At 38.3% G+C, this 7,751-nt stretch overlaps 1 long non-coding RNA gene across 1 annotated transcript in view; it reads left to right on the forward strand.

The window, feature by feature from the left end:
- The window catches only part of LOC125615746, a 77,976-nt gene extending 71,178 nt beyond the window's left edge, over positions 1-6,798 (forward strand). Inside the window, exons 2-3 of the long non-coding RNA XR_007346327.1 lie at positions 4,194-4,279; positions 5,682-6,798. This is a non-coding gene — a long non-coding RNA (uncharacterized LOC125615746). The remainder of the gene's footprint in view (positions 1-4,193; positions 4,280-5,681) is intronic.
- Positions 6,799-7,751: the final 953 nt, after the last annotated feature.

Raw genomic sequence — 7,751 nt, forward strand, 5'->3', positions numbered from 1 at the left:
CAGGAATGCCTTTGATTTATGCGTGTTGATTTTATATCCTGCCACTTTGCTGAATTCATTTATTAGCTCTAATAGTTTCTTTGTAGAGCCTTTTGGGTCTGCTAGGTATAGAATCATGTCATCTGCAAATAGTGATAATCAATTGATATCTTAATTGCTGTAAATCACTCTGGCTTTTCTAGTTCTAGGTAAATAACAATCTACAAAAAAAAGTAATAATATATTTTAAAAGTATATTATTCCCAGACTAATGACTCAGAATTGGTTTATATTCTTTTGGGGAACAAATTCATACTATCATATCTAAAATTTACAAGAACTTAGTATAAAGTGAGTCCATTCCATGGGTATAACAATGAGATGTGGATATAACATGCCTTTGGAGGATCAGCCTATGTAAGTCAAGATGGCCTCGGTATTGCCTTACAAAGAACTGACCTGGGCAGGTACATGTGTGTTCCTTTTCACGTGGGAGGGGAAACTGGCACTGATGTAAAGATAGGAGGCTATATAGGTAGCTCTTTCATTTTGGGAGGATTGGGTGGGTGAAAATCATTCTGTAAATTGGGAAGATCAAGGTTTCAATGGGATCATGTCGAGGTCTTGAGGGTAGAAGGTGAGACTATACTTAAGAAGACGTGAAGTGAAATTTCTTCTAACTGACCTGCCTCAAGCCCTTTGTTAACTTCTCCATTTTCTCATCTGTAAAATGAGAATAATAGGAATTTTCCTCGTGGAGTGATCGTAAGAAATAAATGAATTCATAAAGCATTTAGAATACCACCTGGCTCATAATAAGCCAGTTAATAGTAATAAGTGTTAGCCGCCATCATCATTATCACGAGTGCTGCCATCATCATCATCATCATCATCACCATCATCATCATCATCAATCTCTATCTCACATGTAGTCTCCTGGGCATGAGAATAAACTGAGTTTTCATAAATACAATTCCATTAACTCATACCCCAACAAACTGAAGGAGTTCAGATGGCCTGAAGTCTATAAAGATATCCAATAACTGACTTTTATAATTATCCAGTAATTTTCCTTCATACTTTTCTTGATTCTATTTCTGGAAAAAGGTGTTATGGGTTGAATTGTGTCTCCTGGAAAGATACCATTGAAGTCCAAACCATCTAGACCTCAGAATGTGATCTTATTTGGAAATAAATACATTTGTTGCAGACATAATTGGTAAAAATGACATGACACTGAACTGTGTGTATGGGAGCGGGGTCCTAATCCAATATAACTGTGTATTTATAAATTGGAGGAAATTTGGGCACAGGAATTCACAGAGGGAAAATGATATGAAGATACACAGAGAAGTCAGCTTCTTGATGATGGGGATTGCTGAGATGAATGTCCAGGCCAAGGAATGACAAGAATTGCTGGAAAATACCAGAAATAAAAGAGGCATGGAAGGATTCTCTTCCTCTGGTTTCAGAGGGAACATGGCCCTTCCTATATCTTGATTTCAGACTTCAGCTTTCAGAACTGTCAGACAATAAATTTCTGTTATTGTGAGACACTCAATTTCTGGTCCTTTGTTACAGAAGCCATAAGAAATAATACAGAATGGGATGGAAAAACACCACTGGAGGAATAACGTAGTATCATGACTTAACTCACCACATCACTGGAAGCTAGGATGGTGTTCAAAGGCTGAGAAGCTGTCACTTCATGTTTCTTCTGTTTTGACAAAATCCTGTTAATCTTATTTTTTTCTCTCATTTTACTCTAAGATCTGCTTTTATTTCTGAAATCTATTAGTGTATGTCCTTTTATTTTTAAAAAATAATTTCAGAGTATCATAATTATATTTAGTATTTGGGTTCATTTTGAGAAAATAATACATTTAAGGATTTTGATTTCAATCCCTATACACCCTCCCCTTTCCCTTCCCTCCTCCCTTCACCCTGTTCTTTCTTCTTTCTTTTATTGATCTTCCTTTCACTCCTTATATATTAACTTTTGTTTGGTTATATATATATTTATACATATTATATGTATACATATTACATGTACATATATATATATATATATATATATATATATATATATATATATATTACACACACACTTGTACAGGTGAAATTCTTTTGTACATTTATATATGTATGTAACAAGCTATTTTGCTTCATTCCATATTTCTAGCCCCCTTCCCTTCCTCCCTGCCTCCTTCTCTCCTGTTCTTAACTTCACTAATCTATTTTATATCCTTATGATATCCAATCTCCTTTCTTGCGACCTTCTTTCTCTATTTTACTCTAACTTCCACATATGAGAGAATTCATTTAGCTCTTCATTTTCTGAGTCCGGCTTATTTCACTTAGCATGACTTTCTCCATTTCCATGCATTTACCAGCAAATGCCGTTATTTAATTTTTCTTTGTGTAAAACTCCAGTGTGTGTGTGTGTGTGTGTGTGTGTGTATCTCACAATTTTTTGATCCATTCATCTGTTGGTGGGTATCTGGGTTGATTCCATCATAGCTAAATTAAGATTTGCTTTTTATGGGATGATTTCCTAACTATCGCAAAAGTGGTAACCTTATGAACATACACTCCTTCTACACATTTGAACAAATCTTCCCAGATTTTGTGGTATCGTTCTTCCATTCACTCCTTCATTCATGTCTTCTTGAATCAGGGCAGAGGGACAAAACAACAGGCAACCTGTTCAGATTGCGTGGAGTCACAGTCATCCCTTTCCTGGTGCCCTTCAGAGGGGAGGAAAAGTGCCTGGTCTTTGTGCTTATTTCTCCACCAAGAGTTCTCCCTTTTCTCCCTCACCAAACATCAATGCCATTTGATTATTTTCAGAGCACTAGAAGCCTCTCTTTGTGCTGCAGGGTTCAACTAGATTCCCTCACATATTATACCACTTAAATTTTCCTATTTCCAAAAACTGCTCTTGGGCACATTTCATTTGCCAGAGCTGGTATAATCTTTCCACAGTGATGCACTCAGATCCAGGGTGTTCGGGCCAAGATTTATTTGTTTTCAAATACTTTTTTTCCCCTGATGACCTAAAATATCCTTCCAGAATTACCAAGTCCTATTTTTATTTTGTACAAATGATCATATAGTCAAATTTAAAATTTCACAGATATATAACCTGTAATAAAAGAAAGATGCAGAGTTTGTGAAATTAACCCATTAGTTAATATTCTCTGGACTCTAGTTTACCACCCCTCAACTTCCATAGGATGATACGGTTTTGTTCAAGTCAATAGTCCATTGTTTTTGGAGGTTTCCAAGACCGTTTCCCAAAACACTTTCTGCAAACAATCTGTAGAGAGAGCCCTACATTTTCCACAGAAGAAATGAGTGATCACTTACCCTCCTGATTCCATTGTGCTTGTTGGTAATGTATATGAAACACATAACTTTAAAAACACCTAGCATGCTTTTGCAGAGGTCTCCAACAAGGGCATGAACAAGGGCACATGCCTATGTATCAAAAGGATCCTGCTTTGTATGTTTTTAAAAGGAGCTGTTGGAGTAGCTTTAGTTCCTTCTGCTCCTTGATTAAATCTTGATTAAAATCAGGGCAGTAGTTGTAGAACGGGAAGCAGTCCTCTCCTTACTTCCCCTGCTGTAGGTTATATCACTTGATTGCTTGAGACAGCTAAAGGTGCTTTGGTAGTAAAAGGAGAGCAAGATTAATGGGCAGTCATTTCCATAGTAACAGCAAAGCACTCTGGGAAACAGAGCCACTTGGGAGCTGGAGTTACACATACCAGGATTTTGGCTCCCATGGCAACAGCAGAGTGTGGGGTGGGGATGAGCACGCTAGGAAACTTAGCAAAGGTCTGCTTAGTGAAGACAATGTATAATCAGAGTTGTCAATCTATTTTAAAATCCGAAGTTAAAATAAATCAAATTTGAGACCACAAGCTGATGCGAAACATTTAAAACGCACTGTACATCCACTGAAAATTTCTGAAGCATAAGCACAAATAGTTTAAGAACTATCCAATTGTGACAACTTGTTAGTTTAAAAAAATCCAATTACCCAAATTTTTGTCCCAGAGTAGTTGCAGAAAATTACACAATTAGAGCAATTTTTCTCAGCTGCTTCACTATAGAAAACGAAAGTAATTATACAAAAATAGGGTAAAATACTTCCACAACTGCAAGTTAGAGTTTTGCTTTCCTTAGAAGAAATTCTGTTTTCCTTTTAGATAATCATCTCAACGAAAAGCTGAAGAGAGCCAGCAGTAAAAGGAGAAAGCAATAGCTAAAAGAAGAATAGAGAACAAAGCAAAAGGTGAGTGAAATACTTAATGACTCACGAGAGGCTGAAAAGAATTCAGAAGGACCTAAGAATGCGGTATCCCAATTACAATGAGTAAAAGAAATCTGACACAAAATCGTATTCCTCTTGCTTTTATTAACATTGGAGTTAAAGCTTTTGAAGGTCTCCTTTGTCCTGCATAATGTTATAGTGCATTCAAGGAGCCCAACATCCACTTAGGAATAGACATTCTCTTCTATTCAGCCCTTCTGGGTCAGGTCTACATAGATGGTGGAACAGAATTTTGGAAATTACCTGTTGAATTAAGAATAGGTTCATTGCTAATCAAGTTATTAACTCATTAAGTCCCAAGTTTTCAATTCTGACAATGTGATAAATGTTCAAATATTATTTCAAAGTGACTATAAATATTTATTGCTCAGTGTAAGTTTTTGTAGGTTTCCACTTCTGGGGTGATGGAACAAAACAAGTTAAGGCAAATCTGCATGTTTCTATCCACAATGCACTAAGAAGTTATTACTGGAAGAATCGAATGAGATTATATTGAGTGTGCACTATGAATTTGGAAAAAAAAATTTTTAGTGATTCAATCCTGTCCTTCCCTGGTTGTCTATTCTCTATTTTGTGCATAGCAGGATCTGCTGAGATGTCATTTAGGCATGTGAAGGATCTGGCAGTAGTATCTCAGAGAAGAGCAAATCTTATTTGTTAAGTACCATCACAACATCTATATCCTTAGGCCTTAAAAAGAAGGATTACTGTAAGGACTATCTATGGGAATGCCCATAGACACCAGCACCTATAATCTATGAGTTGTTCCTCTCCTTTGCCATCTGCACTGTTAGCAATATTTTTCTGGGACCCTGATTCTCGGTCTATAGTTGGTTGATCTATGAATTGATGCCTAAGTTGGGTTGGTTAGTCAGTCACTATGCAGGATTTTGAAATTTGGGACTCAGTGAGCTTCAGTCTGTCACCTGACTAAAGCTATAAATTGTTAAAGTTTGAAGTTATTACTGATCATTGTTTTCCCATATGAATAAGGCTTCAAGAGAAAAGAAAGAGATATCAGAGAAAGGCAGAGACAGGAAATAGAGGCTTGGCTTAGATGATGGTCAGCACCTACTCTAGTTGTTCCTGATGCCCAGCAGAATCTGAATTTCTTGTGGCTTGACTGTGTCCTCTCAATAGATTTTTTCTTCTGTTTTTTTTTTTTTTTTTTGCTCAAGTTTGCTCAAGCTGGGTGTCTACCTCTTGCCAGTGAGAGTCCCAATTAATGTAACAGCCTCTTCTCAAATCCACTAAAACACATGATAAAGGGAATACAGTAAAACAATAACCTAGACAGAAAACACATTGTAGGAAATAAAGCAGGGAGACAAAAAGTAATTGCATAGTTTTGCTTTTCTTGCAGTTTGGTGATTTGTGAGAAAGGCAATAGGGCTTAGAAGTCACTACAATCAGCAATTCATCATAAGAAACAAGACCAACTTGAGTAAAAATACAGCAAAATCAGAAAGTGGCATCTTTTCTAACAACCTGTAGAAGGTGGCAAGAATCTAAGCTGAAATCCTCATTTAGGCCATGTTACGGTTTGGATCTGAGATGCCTGTCTGCTGCCTGGCTGTTATGAGGTGAGCAGCTTTCCTCCACCAGGTACCGCCTGCCATGATGCCCTGCCCCCATAGGAAGCCTCTGAAACTGTGAGTCAAAATAGATGTTTTCTCCTTTTAAGTTGTTTTTCTCATGTATTTGGTCACAGTGACAGAAACCTCATTAACACAGAAAATTGGTATTGAAAAGTGGGGTATTGCTGACTATGCCTGACCATAAGCTTTGGAAGTGGTTTTCAAGAGGAGTTTAGAAACATTTGGAGAAAAAGACTAAAGAAAGCTTGGAATATTTTAAATGGAGCTTAGGGGATGATCCTGGTGGGAGATCAGAATGCTGATAGGACAGTAAAGTCTGTGTTGATGAAGTTTCGGGTGGAAACGAGGACTCTATTCAAAATTGTACCAGAGGCCATTCGTTGCATAATGGCAAAGAAATGGTCTACCTTTTGTCCATGCCCTGAGACTTGGTTTGTGTGAGGGTGAGTTTAAAGGTAATAAATAGATCAATAAATCTGTCAGGAAATTTCAAGGCAAGACAGGATTCAGTTAGTGGCATGGGTGTTATTGGATGCTTTTAGGCAGATTAACAGTGAGAACTGGGAGTGAAAAGCAGAGTAGAAAGATTTGGAAAAACTTTCAGTTTTTGCCCAGAACAGATACACATTTAAAGTTGTGACAAAGGAGGGTTACTAAAGAGACTAGTGTCATTAAAAAGAAGACAGGTACTTTGGGAAAATAGGAAGAATGCCTTGAGGAAGCAGAAAAACTCATTGCAGGGTCATGAACATAAAAATATAAATTCATTTGAAAATTGTTGCTGTAAGAAGAAAGTCTGGGATGTCCTACTTGCACAGGGCTGCCTAAGGAATTATTTTTCTGGGATTTTGCTTCCCTGTGTTCAGCTATCCAACCACTCAGAGGCCACTGCAGCTGTGGTTCAAGGGAGCCCAGCTATTGCTCTTGCTGATGGCAAACCTTGGTGCTGTTCACACGGCGCTAGTTTTGCAGACATGCAGAATGCAAACATTCTGAGGTCATGGAGACTTCCACTGAGATTTCAAAGGAAAGGCTGCGAAGCCAGGCAGTATGTAGTAAAATCAGACTCCCTGCGAGCAGCCCCTGACAGGGCAATGCAAGAAGCTGCGAGAGTGAAGCCAAAGCTGCAGTGGAGACCCCGGGAAGCTAGAGATGCCAGGGACATGAAATGTCTGCATAGGGAAATCACAGGCAGTGAGCAGCACCTGCCCAAGAAAGGGGGCATGTGGGCTGCAGCTAGCAAAGCCATGGAGGTGGGACTCGCCAAGGTCTTTGAACCTTGAATTATGCCACTGTCTACCCCAGATGCCAGTCATAAAGCTAGAGGATTTAATGTTTAGCCATGCTGAATTTCAGTCTTGCTTTGGTCTAAGTCCTCCTTGCTATTTTCCTATGTGTCCCTTTTGGAATATGAATGTTTACCCTGTGCTATTGTATCCTGGAAGTATGTAGCTTTCCTTTAGATTTTACAAGGGCTCATAACTAAGAGATTGCCTTGAGTCTCAGAGGAAACTTTGGGCTTAGCCTTTAGAACAATGCTGGAAGTGTTGAGACTCTGGACATGAGTCTTTGAGGGTCAGGGGTGGAATGTTATGATTTGGATCTGAAATGTTCTCCAAAAGCTTGTGGTTCCCAGTGCATGATTTTTTCAGAGGTGGGGGTCTTTGGAAGGTGATCTGATCATGAGAACTTTGACCTTATCAATGGATTATTCCATTTTTGAACTCAGCTGATTGGGCTCTTGGGAGGTAGTAGAAACTTAAGAGGTAGGGCTTAGTTGAAGGAATTGAGTAATTGAGGGCATGTTCCTTAAGGAAATGTTGAAACCCTGACCC

Source organism: Marmota marmota, unplaced genomic scaffold (assembly GCF_001458135.2).
Source record: "Marmota marmota marmota unplaced genomic scaffold, marMar, whole genome shotgun sequence".
Classification (NCBI taxonomy): Eukaryota; Metazoa; Chordata; class Mammalia; order Rodentia; family Sciuridae; genus Marmota; species Marmota marmota.